Source organism: Emydura macquarii, unplaced genomic scaffold (genome assembly GCF_026122565.2).
Source record: "Emydura macquarii macquarii isolate MOO-44397 ecotype Brisbane River unplaced genomic scaffold, CSIRO-AGI_Emac_v2 contig_2924, whole genome shotgun sequence".
NCBI classification, from domain to species: Eukaryota; Metazoa; Chordata; order Testudines; family Chelidae; genus Emydura; species Emydura macquarii.
In genome coordinates, this window is record NW_027133061.1 from 5,251,514 (window position 1) to 5,260,728 (window position 9,215).

Below are 9,215 nucleotides of genomic sequence, written 5' to 3' on the forward strand. Positions count from 1 at the left end.
TGTGACAGTATTGCATTTTTTCCCCTGTTGTTGGGATTTTTTTTTAATAAACATTTCAAATTGCAATGAAGATTTTTGTCAAAGTTTCATATTTCAATGAAAATCTCCATCAAAATTTCAATGTCGTTTTAATCAAAAATTTCAACAACTATTTTTGTTAAAATTCAAGATTTCAATTAAAATTTCCATTGAAATGTCAACACAATTTTTATCAAAATGTTTAAATTTTAATTAATTTTTTGGTCAAAATTTCACGTATCAATGAAAATTTCCATCTAAATTTCAACAACATTTTTCATCAACATTTCATAGTTCAACAAAATGTTGTCAGCATTTCATTGAATATTTTTGTCAACATTTCAACCATTTTTTGTCCATGTTTCAAATTTGGATAACATTTCTCATTGAAATTTCAAAATTCCAAATTTTCACCCTGGCTCACCTGAATTTGTCCCTTGACCTTGCTGGAGTCTTGTGCCTACTCCTCAACCCTCTGACAACAAAGTGCTTAGTAGTTTTGTTAGATCTCCCTAATAAAATAAAGATATATATTTCATTTATAGAGATTTATATATTTCAATAGATATCTTATATGGAGAGCAGAGCTGTTCTCCCTCTTTCTATCTTTATATTACATCACTTTGGCACTGTTCCTGCAAGAAACCAGCCCCGCTCTACAACAATGTGGTGCTGAGACGAAGCTGAAAACGACTCCCCAACCTCCATTTTGCCTTAGCAGACTCCAGCATCATTGGCCCCTAAGCACATGGGCTCCCTAGAGCCAGAACCCTCCAGTCTCCACGTGGGCTTGGCTTCTAAGGCATCCCAAAGGTAGAAACCATTGTCCTCCAGCCCTTCCGGATCTCAGGGTGGGGGCAGGAAGGTTCTGATTCTAGATGGAAGGGTTACCTAGCTAGGCATATGCTAAATAGATAATGTGGCAACAGCGTGGGACCCTGATTGTGTCACTCAGCTCTGCCACCGAGGTGCCTCTTCTACAGACAGCATGTGTCTGTGTCTACAGCAGCACAAGAAACGTGCAGTGGAGCTATGGGAAGCACCAAAAGGTGGGGTTTCCCAGAGCTTCTCAAGAACCTCTCCTCCACATGCTTCATCTGGCCCTCTGGAGTCATGTGATTGGGACCCCCCAAACTCGACACCAAAGTGGCATCTGCCACAAAGCCCAGCTTGGTTTGAAATTTGGCCCCAATTTGTGAACGTCTGTGGCCATTTTCCACAACCAGAGCTGAGAACTGTGGGTTTTGTTCAGACAGCCAAGACTCATTGCAACAGTTTTACACAGTTCTAAAATACGCTATTGATGCAGAAGTATTATCTATCTATTGATCTAGATATATACAATCTCTCTCCCTCTCTCTTATACATAATGTCTTATATATATTAATAAAGAACACAATATTTATACAGAGATATGTAACATTATACAATTTTCCTAGATACACATTTGTGTATATATATATATATGGAGAGAGATGTGCAATATATCTATAGAAGTACTGTATGCTAGACTAATATATATTGTTAATGATGTATACAGCACCTTTCCTGTGTTTGATAGTGCTTTTTACTGTTAACGTAAGAAACCAGTGTAGTTTCTGTGTGTTTGTGTATGTGTGTCTTTGTGTGTGTATATATGAGCATATAGGTGCATGCATCTGTGTAAGCGTCTGCGTGTGTGTGACTGTGGATGCATGTGTCTATGCTCTCCATTTTATGTTCATGGAGATGGGATTAATTAATTCCCTTTTGTTTATTTAATGGTAGTTTTACAAGAAGATAAGAAGCCTCCTGTCTTTGGAAGCATCTGAACATCTGTGCATGCGTGTACACACGTGTGTATACTGAGAGATGGTGTGGTATCAGTCAGATTGCCAGGTTTGTTTCCATACGTTACGTCCCTATGCACGGCTTTTCTCCCTGTACTGTTATGAGTCTATTAGTCAGGATTAGCAGGACGACAGCAGACACACAGTACACGTGGCGAGACATCCATTACTGCAGACACAGTGGAACACTATCCCAGCTCCCTGGCCCGTGGGCTGGACCCTTGCCTGACATAACAGCAGTGGCCCCAGCCTGCTCTGATTCCAAGTAATAGAGACACCGTTCTGTTCCGTCCCTCTCCTTCCACAGATCAAGGCCAGCATGGGGTGCTGAGAGATTTCCTTAGTCTGTGGAAATGAGGGTAGTGTCCCCAGGAGTCACACAGAGTCTAATTCCTATATAAAGAAAGAAAATTAAATAAATATTAGATCCACTCACCTGTACTATGAACATGTTCTGATTTCTTGTGTCAAGTCACTTAACAGACACTGGGTAGGTTTAAAATTTTAATGTATATTCTTACTTTGTGACTGCTCTTGAATACAACAATTGAAACAATGGTAGAAAAATCTAGATTACTTTCTATCATTTAGGCTACTTACTTTTTGCAGTTCACTAAGCTTGGCATAGATCATTTAACTTTCGGAAGCATCCTACCAGAGAAAGGCCCTATGAGTTTATACTGCACCTGCCTGAGATTATAGGGGATTTTATCATACTACAAATAATAGACTAGAAACTGACTTTAAGTAGGAATGAAATTGACACTTTCAAGTCACTTTCACAGTATTGCCAACCTCAAATAATCAAAAATCATGAGTTAGGCCCAACAAAAATCATAAGATTGACTTAAAAATCATGAGCGTAGGTAAAAATAATAGATTGGATAGTCTTTTTACTTGCCTTCTGCTTTTTGAGCCTTTATGGTGCATTGGGATTACATTTTGAAGCTTTCTCTATAGTCACGAGGGCTAGAAACTTACTTTTCCTTTAAGAATGAAGGCTGAAATCATTACATATCCACTTGACTCCAGGAGCTGGAGCTTTAAGGAAAATAATAATCATCATGAGACTCATGAAAAAATCATGAGAGTTGGCAACACTGCTTTCACTTCTATTTAAAGGCTAGTTACTTTCCAGGAGGCTCTTAAACACAACACTACAGTGATTGAGTTGCAGTTCTCACAGGAGAATACTTAAAACAAAACACCAAGAAAATTCCACATTTCAAGTTGAGAAAAAAAATTGAGTCTTATGAGGTATATCAAGGCCACGGCAGGCAGGAAAGGAAAATAAACAGGCACAGGAGCTCTGGGTAGCTCTTCCTCTTGAAAAAAAGTTGGAGGGTCCAGTCCTTAATCAGGTAAAACTTGTGTTGCCCTCAATGCCTCCACTTACAGATATTTCATCTCTCTCCTTTTCTGAGAGTAACCTTGGCTCAGAGGGCTTGGCTGTATTTCTTCTGAGTCTCCTGCGTTTTCTCTTCCACACACACACACCCTCCCCAGCAGAGGCATTCCTGTCTACAGGCTCATCTAAGGACTTCCAAATCCTCAGTCTAATCACCAGCCCTTTCTTATCTTAATCACCCTGCCCCTCTCTGCAGAACTCACATTCCACACTCAGCTTGTCTGCGGCTAGGTCGTGCGCCTTGATCAGACCTCCTGTACAAAACGCAGGGGGGGCTCCTGCTCCCTTACCCTCCCTAAATGACACCCATAATTGACGGATAGGTTTGGATACAGCTGCAGCCCCAAGTGCATCAGAACAGGTTAAAGGCTATTGTGCGCCTCTGAAAGACCAGGGACTGTCCCACACCACATGCCAGTTCTCATCCCGTGGGGTGGAACATCCTCTAGATTCTTGTGGGCGCTGGGCTGCATGCAGTGGTTTGTGGTTATTGTAGGGTTGCTTGTGAGCGTTGGGCTGCACGTGGTGGCTTATTATCATGCGATTGCTTGTGAATGCGGGGCTGCTCTCTATGGCTTTTTCTCATGGGACTTCTTGTGAGTGCTGGGATGCATGCAGCGGGCAGTTATTGTAGGGTTGCTCTTAACTGCTGGGTGGAGGACATTGCTTTTCCTTTAGAAGTAAACAGTGCTGTAGCATTCGTCCGGAGGACCAATGCATGCAAAGAGTGGCTTGGACTCTTGCAAACAGTTTTAAGAAACAGAAAGGTCAGCCTCATTTGAGGCGTAGCAAACAGCCACCCGTTAGCTCCGCGATTCCAGACAGCAAGAAGCCCTTGGTTTGAGCATTATGTGGATTTGATTGTTTCCTTCCCTTTTTCTTCATGGGACGGTAGTTTGAAAAGAAGCCCTTGGAGCATCTCAACATCCACAAAGTCGTGCAGGAGCTCAGCTCAGGAGACCGCACGTCTCTGTGAGCATCGCAAATACAGGGGCCTGGATTCTCCCTCACACTGCCCAGTGCACATTGCCAACTTTAAGACTCTTGCCAACGTGGTGCAAAGGGGCCACAGTGTAAATGAGACTCAGACTGTAAGTCTGCACCTGAGACAGTGGCCTGTGTGGATCATTCAGAACCAGGCGGCATTAACAGCACGGCCAGCCCTGAGCATTCAGGAGGCAGGTCCCGAAAATCAGGAAGTTGGCTTACAACTCTTGAATTTTAAAAAAAAAAAAAAAAAAATCAAAGAAGTCAGGTCCTTTCCAGCTCCATCTTCTGGCCACTGAGCCTGTAGGGGTGCATTCAGGCCACTTTGACCAGTTTTCCCCCGCAACCCGAAGGGTTAGAAACTTCCTTTTAAACAAAACAAAAGCTGGGATGCCCATATCATCACAGGACTCCAGGAGCTGGGGCGTTAAGAAAAGCTCCAGCTACCGCAACAGTCACAGTAAAATCACACGCTCTGGCAACAGGGAACTCCTGTTGTCTTATCTACCTCCCCACAGTACTTTAAAATCAGTACTGCAAGAATCCTGATATGAAACCTAATGGCTCCATCTTTAAAGGAGCTGTCATCTTCACTTGTTGGCACAATACCTAGAACGCCAAGGCCATGCCAGGGGCTGGGTGATTGGGTTTCTCAAAGAGGGTTACGGGAGATAGGAAATTCTGTAGGAACTAGCCTTCTGGAACCAGATTCCTCTGAGAAGCCTAGTCTAGGTTGTTTTTGTCACTGGACTCCTCAAACGTTTATACCATGAAGGCACTCTGGGGAGTTCTGTGCCCAGGGGTGGGTGGGTGGCTGGAAGTACATGTATCTTCATATGGCACCTGTGGCAGATTCTCCAGTGTGCCATCCTTTACACCAGGGCCAAAGTGGGTGTAAAATACTCTTATTTCTGATTGGGTAGCACCACACCCACTTTGCCCAGGGGTAAGTGATGGCAGGAGGGGCTGGGTAAAGGGGAATCAGGCCCTGTCTGTTTGTAATTGAACTAGGCCGGATTTGCTCAGTTACACTATCGCTCCTTTGCACAGTTCTGCTGCAGATTACGGCTACACCCACTTTAAGCCCCCTCAGTGTAATGAGGACTTAACATGACCGAGAATCAGGCCGAGGACAGCAGCTGGTGTGGTCTGGGTGTAGCCCTCTGGCTAAGTGTGTTGCGTTCCTCTCCTATGACTGGTATATATAAAATACGCTAAGAGCCTGCTCACACTAGCAGTTAAGGCACTGAAGGTGCCAGATTGATCCTACCTGCTACTCAGGTGGGAGATCTGCAGAGAGATCACTGGAGTCATGTTTGCAGTTAAGTGGCATGTGCTTCTCCCTTTGGATAGGTAGGGAATGAAGGTCCCAGTGTGGGGCTGGAGGTGTTCCAGTATTTGTTGTGTGCTCCAGCCTGTACAGGTGAAATTGATATCCTCCTGACCTCATCTTGTCATTAAAGATCTCATGGTGCTCTTGCTAAGAGTAACTCTGGTGTCCTATCAAACCTGAACTCCGGGTCATTCCCCCTACCTTAAACCCCCTGTATCACGTCCATAAGTTACAGTATTCTTTTTCACTTTATATGCTAAGCTGTTGTACAGTGTTGTTGTGCATTGTTGATTAGCCGCTGCGTTCCACTCCAGAGGTGGCTGCTTTTCAGTGGTTGGTGAAATTTTGCCCTTGCCTGCCTCACAGGACAGTTGTCAGACTTCATTATATAATATTTGAGATCCTTGAAAGAAAGATGGCAGAAGAAGACAAGCCATTGTTTGAATGGTCACTAGAAGTCAGGGCTTCAGTTTTATGCTGCATAATGTGTCCTGGTTTGGGAAGCTGAAAAGGCTTGTTCTGACTCTCTCAAGGAGAGGGCAGTGGAGTCAGAAATAGGAGAGAGAATACAGAGACGTTTGGGGCTATGAGAAAAGTCTAGACCTTTTCTAAAAATCATCAAGGTTTTATAATGTTCTTTCTCAAACACCTCTTCTACTTTTGTACTTTCTTGGCCTGGTTTCTCCCCCAACCCCCAATATCTACTTTCTTACCCAGGGGACTATTTCTCCACAGGACTATTTATAGTTGCTAAATTTAACTGTCAACCTGTTAAAAAAATCCCATGGAAATCCTTTAAGCACAAAAGAGTTTTTTTTTTAATTCTTTTTCTTTCTCCTAAATAGAATGAAGCCCTTAAAGTTCTGCAAGACTTGGAATCATAGAACCCAGGAAGTGGAACAGGTGTGGACATCTAGAACCCAGGATTTACTACAAGGCTCCAGATTCTAGAATCCAGGAAGCTCTAACAATCTAAACGAAACGATCCATGGATTCTCCTTCCAGACAGCAACCAAACTTTCAGCAGGTGGCTGCTGCGTGGAGTTAATTCTGCACCACAAAATAAGGAGCTTTTGGATTCTAACTCAGGACAAGTTGGAGGTAGGGAGACGGGGGGAGATGGGTTGGGGCTTAATCCTCAGTAAAAATGGAACCTCTGTGTTCTAACTCACAGACTAACTTCAGACAAAATGATGTAGTTGTGGTGCTCTCTGTTTCTTTTCCAAACCATTTTATTTTCGTCACCCAGCACACAATGGGCCGGACACCCAGCTGCTGCAGACGGACCTAACTCCACCTGGATGGTGCTACACCTGCTTTACAGCACCTGACAGCCTGACTGTAGGTATATTTGACAGATGAGAGATAACAGTGAGGTCCCAATCACATGTGGTCATTTGCTTAAGCTGTCAGCTCCTTGGGGCAAGGACCATCTTTTTGTTCTGTGTTTGTACAGCACCTAGCACAGTGGGGTCCTGGTCCATGACTACCCCAATTCAGAATAATAATTTAAAATCCCATGCCACTCATAGGTGCAGCAGCCTCAGCATTTTGGCCAGATCCCACCTTGGGTAATGACACAATTGGCCAACCTAAATTCCCTAGTCATAACTAGATAAAAGATCCTTCTTCACTTCCTGCCTTGAGCTGCTGTGCAGTGTTAAACAGCTGCTGAGCGCCACCCCGGAAGTGGCTGCATTTCAATGGCGAGTAAACGATCTCTGTTTAAAATCATTCGGTAAAACTGGCGGAGCTCTTGGGGATGGTTGCATGAAAGAAAGCACTCGGACATCAGCCAGCCTGACTGCAGTGTCCTGTCCCCTGTTGCTGGGGGGGGGGACTGGGCATTAATGACCTTTGTGATCAGTCCTGATGGAGAAATGAAGGGAAGCAGCTGGGTTTAAATCAAGGCTACAATGCTGGGAAAGGAGCCGGGAGAAGAAGGGATGGAGCCTGGAGGGGCCCAGTGCATAGTGGGATGAAGCTGGAAACAGAAGCTAATTGCCAGTCACAATGAAAGCCGTATTGCTCCCAGCTGGGGCGTTGGCTCCACCGCTTAGTTGCCCATGGTGCTCTGTCTTCAGAGCATTTCATTGTGCGTGGTATGGCACTGAACCCTGGGCTGCCTGCTGCGATGCAGGGCAAAGCAGGAGGAAGCGTGCCGTGTACATGCCTGTATACAGCCAGCAATCCCTTCCATGACAGAATAGCCCAGGCCAGAATTCAGAGAGACCCTGACACTGGGCACCACAGGCCAGGAGCTGAAGAGCCAGAGAGAACCACAGAGTGTCTGTCTAGGTCCTGCATCCTCCAAAAACAACCACCTTTATACTCATCGCAGTGTTCACAGTTGGTGAATTTTAATAAGGCCCAGGACCCCTGCAGGGGCAGATCCTGTGGGCCTGCCTCCCCGCTTTGGGCATTGCGACCTGGACCATGTGGTCACTCTGCCACTCAGGTATGGAGCATCCACTTCCGCGTAGATGGAGATGGAGAGGTGGATGCGCCAAATCTGAGTTGTGCTGCAACTTCCCAGTGTGCGGAGCCCAAGCCCCCGACGCATGGGGAAGGTGTCACTGCTCTGGAGTGAATGTGGGGCAACACCCTCCTTCCCAGACCATGACCTTTCCCTAACTATGGGTTTTTTTCCCCCTACCCCTCCACCATAGAACTGACTAAATATTTGCATGGCAAAGTCATAGCTTTAATCACAGTCCAGCCCCCTCCCTTCTCCATCAGGAGATGCTCTCTCCAGTCCCCTGGCTTGGCAACATCTCAGGTGTGTTGGGATTATCCTCATTGTGTAACTAAATAGGAATGGATATGAAACTGACATTTGTAAGTTACACTGTTATAAACAAACCATTTTTTCTGCATTCAGGGAATATCAGTGCTGAAACTGACCGGCAGCTAATTCAGGGCTTGGTAATTCTGCTTTAATATCCCTGATGGGAAAAGTTCTATATGGTTTTGTAGAGATGAAACCAAGAGGGAGCTATAGAAACAGAACAGGGGGCTATCGAAAGTATAGGGTTCTTTAGAATTTAATAGATAATGTGAGCCTGTCTGTGGTTTTTTGGCTTTTTTTTTAATCCAACCCATAGATTATAGCAAGGATAATCTATAGGATAATGGTGTTTTCTGTAAAACATTTCCAAGTCTTTGCTGGTATTTTGGAATGGGAGAACGCCTCTGGTATTCAGCTTTGGAAAGTATCTCTCTAGCAGTTTTTCACCTAGCAATTTTGTGATACACAATGTGTGCCCTGTTAAAAACAATAGCACAGAACTGTTACTGGCTGCTGTTTAAATATTAAGCTTTTAAGTGTTTGTTTTTCTTTCTTTTTTTTTTTTTTTTTAGAATCACTCTTTACTCATTAAAAAGAACTCTCTGTGGAAGCTATTACCATCACTCCAGTTAATAATTTGCTTTTGAAAGCTAAACTAATCTGTCTGCATTTTTATACAATACCGTGACTCTAGGGAGACAGAATTAAACGTTGTTTCACTTCATTTTTGCACAGCACAGAACAATTCAGCCAGCAAGTAGTTCCCTACATAGTCCTAGACGCTGCCTTTTAAAAAGTTAGAAGATCTATACTGTTATCAGTCTAGAGCTTCTCCATTATGTATGTTTTTCA